Here is a 3,987-nt window from a genome sequence, read left to right as displayed (position 1 = left end):
AGCAGCTCCTGTATTTCTCGTTTCGGTACATTAGAATGACTCTACAAAATAGTTACCACAAGTGACTACTATAAAACACTGCTCTGCATGGCAACAATATTCCAGATCTAAATCAGGGTGACCCTGAAGAAGGTCACTAGCAACAGTGACAGAAACGTCGGTAGTTCTACGTATTGACAATGCGATCACAAACCTAGAAAAATTTTATTAACTGTGAAATTACATGACGAAAAGTTTTGTACTGGACCGGGACTCCTGTCCAGTAAGTAGTGTCCTGTTAACTAACCACGAATGATGTTATATATGGTTTTATTTTGTAGTTACAAATTTGAAATTACGCAGTGCATGTTTTTGACAGCGATTCAAACCCAGCACCTAATCCGAGTGTTATGTAAGCACCATCAAACTCCAGAGATCAATTTTTTTTAGCTGTAGCAAGGTGTACGAATCTGCAATAATGACGAATGAATAATTTGTACCTTCCAGAGTTTCGAAACCGGCTCCTGTCGCCGTTGTTTTCCAGCCACGAACAGACATTAAACATAGGTTTGTTTCACCAGCGGCGAGATGTGCACATATTTGCAATAATAATATCGAGACCGGTGATCACTGGATGTCGAACCGCGCGCGTGTTGTCGTCAGCTACATACGAAGACACATTAATTATCGAATTCGATGTCAACAGTAGCGACGACTGGCATTTTTGAACTTCCTGAGAAGAAAAGATCTGTGTCTGTCTGAGAGTCGAAACCGTTACAAATCGCTATTGACAATGAATGAAGAGAAGTTAAAAATCAATATAATTTTCCACCAACAACCATATGTGCTCATGCTACAGCCTGGAAGGACATTACCAAAACTTTCGTGGAAATCGTTATTCTCACCTTGACATGCGTTTTGCGTGTTGACCTTGCGGATCTAGAAATTTCTATCAAACGACAAACTGACGACACTACGTCTTCACGAAGGGTCAAACCCCACGAAAGGGAAGACCAAGCTGTTATCCCAATCCAGAATCAATATGTTTAACATCTCAAGCTGGAATAAAAAAATAAGTGTCCTGTGACCACAGCCGGCTACTGTGGCCGAGCGGTTCTAGGCGCTTCAGTGTGGAACCGTGCGACCGTTACGGTCGCAGGTTCGAATCCTGCCTCGGGCATGGATGTATGTGATGTCCTTAGGTTAGCTGGGTTTAAGGGGACTGATGACCTCAGATGATAAGTCCCATAGTGCTCAGAGCCATTTGAACAATTTTTTTTGTGACCTCAAATGGAGTTTGCTTCTGTAATTAAAATAAAGATGCTGCTGTAAAAATGTTACTGGTGGCAGAATTTCTACATACCGCCACTTTCGCCTGTCATGGCCCAACGTAATCTGTAGTTATTACCATAGGGACATGACATTTAATATGAATCGGAATCCATAGTATATTCATATGGCGTAATCATAAGTTAACAGGGTCTGCTGGTGCTTATTAAAAACCGTCGCCTGAAGTGGGAATTGAACTCAGCCCTACGTGTATCAATGTACCATAACGCCGCCCCACCACTGAACACCACACGTTTGTGGGTTATGTTACTGACGTAACACAAGTGCGCCACACTGTATTATAATTCAGGATCCCTGAATGAAAGACTGGTCTATACATTCATTTCTGGTTTGGTCAATTCGTCATTACCCAGCTGCCTCAGCTATCCAATGCACACATTCAGATTGATTTTGTTACCACTGAATAAAAATCAAATAACGCTCCTGTGCACAAACTGTGAACGCTATAGGATGCGGAAGTTTCCACAGGAAGTGTTGCTTTCAACTGAGCTACTCTGCTGCACTGTCTGTTCATAGTAAACGTCACTCAGTGAAAAAGAATAGCTGAGTTACTGAACCTGATTCTTCCGTTGTTTAGTATACCAAAAATCGTCGTTCTGCTAAGATTAGCAATGTGTTGGAAGCTCATAAACAATTAACTTTATTTTATAACCCACCAGTATAATGAAAAACCTTGGGAGAACGTTTTCGTGAAGAGATCGTGGCTGCCTATCCTTATCAGAACAATTTCTGGTCCACCGGCCTGCAACCACCTGACGCTAGCTAGTGTCGGCCAGGCGGTGGCGGCATATCTCTTCTTATCCTTTCATCTACAGCATACGATTCTACACTTACATTGGCAAGTACAATAATATTTAATGTTGCAGTTTGTGTTTAAATGTTGAAACGTCCCCTTAGAAAAATCTGTGAATTACTGTGCTGATAAACCCCTTACGTTATTTGATTTTCAAACAGCTGAGCAAAACTGAACGTGCTCAGACATTTCTCTCTTTACTTATTCTGATCATCACTAAACTGACACACAATATTTTTAGCGAAATGCAATGTGACTTTCAATAATCCCTACAAAAGAATGGTCCTGACTAACAATAACCTATACCTTTCATGAATCACTTACCTCACAAAAATCTTCATTACTCGAACTACTGCAATACAGCGAGCGCCAATACTGCCAGCTAAATAAAAGATTCTAACTACTGAAGTCAGTAACTACTGATAGGCATAGTTAGCAAATGAAAGATTTTGATAGAGAACAAACAATGTATTTACTTTAATAGTGTTCAAAAGTCATAATATATTTATGAGTTCATGACATCCAGTCTTACAAATTTACTGTCTCTGATGGATACACGTCCAGATCATCCGCTCTCAAAACTCCGCCATCTCTCTCCCCACATCCACTACTGCTGGCGGCTCACCTCCAACTGCACAACGCTACGCGCTGTTCACCCAACTGCCCAACAATACAATAGCGACTACTTCAACAATATATGAAGACAGTAACTGTTCTCGAAAGAACAGATTAGTTCTGATGACCGTCCAGCTTTTCCCTGGAATAAATGATGACTAACTGAAACCCTCAGCTGCCGACAGGTGTTGTTGATATATCTCGATGTGGACAGCTGAAAATGTGTGCCCCGACCGGGACTCGAACCCGGGAGCTCCTGCTTACGGGAAGCGTGCAAGGGATAAGTCCCTGCAGTAGCGCTATTCATCGGTGTCCTCGGTGGCTCAGATGGAGAGAGCGTCTGCCATGTAAGCAGGAGATCCCGGATTGTAGTCCCGGTCGGGGCACACATTTTCAGCTGTCCACATCGAGGTATATCAACAACACCTGTCGGCAGCTGAGGGTTTCAGTTAGTCATCATTTATTCCAGGGAAAAGCTGCACGGTCATCAACAGTATTCTGTTCTTTCGAGAACAGTTACTGTCTTCATATATATAGTTAAAGGCTACCCAGCCACTGACCTTCGTCTTTGCGAATGCGCACAGGCTGCCCAAACTCTTACGGGAATCGCCAAAGCGTGCGCGAGTAATGAGTGAATGGGCAAATGTCTATAAGGTACATTACATATGTAGAATTGTGGACAGTTGGGAATGTAAGTCTCACGGGAAGTGTGCAAGGGAGAAGTCCCTGCAGTCGTGCTATTTATCTGTGTCCTCGATGGCTCAGATGGATAGAGCGTCTGCCATGTAAGCAGGAGATCCCGGGTTCGAGTCCCGGTCGGGGCACACATTTTCTGCTGTCCACATCGAGGTATAACAACGACACCTGTCGGCAGCTATTGGTTTCAGTTAGTCATCATTTACTACAACAATGCCGCCGCGTGGGATTAGCTGAGTGGTCAAAGGCGCTGCTGACTAATTATGTGGGCTGATCAGAGAAATTTTCGGTTCCTGACGTTTCGTCCACAGTTGCGTTGGACATCTTCGGAGATGCTCCTGGCGACACTAAATACTGTCAACTCAACGCGACAGCGTTACCAGGAGTATGTCCGAAGAAGTACATAGCAGCTATGGACGAAACGTCAGGAACCGAAAAGTTTCTTCGACCACGGCTGTTAGCGCGGAAGATTCATCATTTAGTCAAACTTCCCTAAAAATGTGTGAACGGCATCATCACATACAGTCCCATCTTCTGGTAGTTAATACTGAGCA

The 3,987-nt window shown here is 43.3% G+C and overlaps 1 non-coding gene across 1 annotated transcript; it reads left to right on the top strand.

Moving 5' to 3' along the window:
• Window positions 1–3,487: 3,487 nt before the first annotated feature.
• Window positions 3,488–3,561, top strand: Trnat-ugu (transfer RNA threonine (anticodon UGU)). Its single transcript has one exon. It is a non-coding gene; the product is annotated as a tRNA-Thr (tRNA).
• Window positions 3,562–3,987: the final 426 nt, after the last annotated feature.

Source organism: Schistocerca serialis, chromosome 6 (genome assembly GCF_023864345.2).
Source record: "Schistocerca serialis cubense isolate TAMUIC-IGC-003099 chromosome 6, iqSchSeri2.2, whole genome shotgun sequence".
NCBI lineage: Eukaryota > Metazoa > Arthropoda > Insecta > Orthoptera > Acrididae > Schistocerca > Schistocerca serialis.
This window is presented reverse-complemented; position numbering and strand designations above follow the sequence as displayed.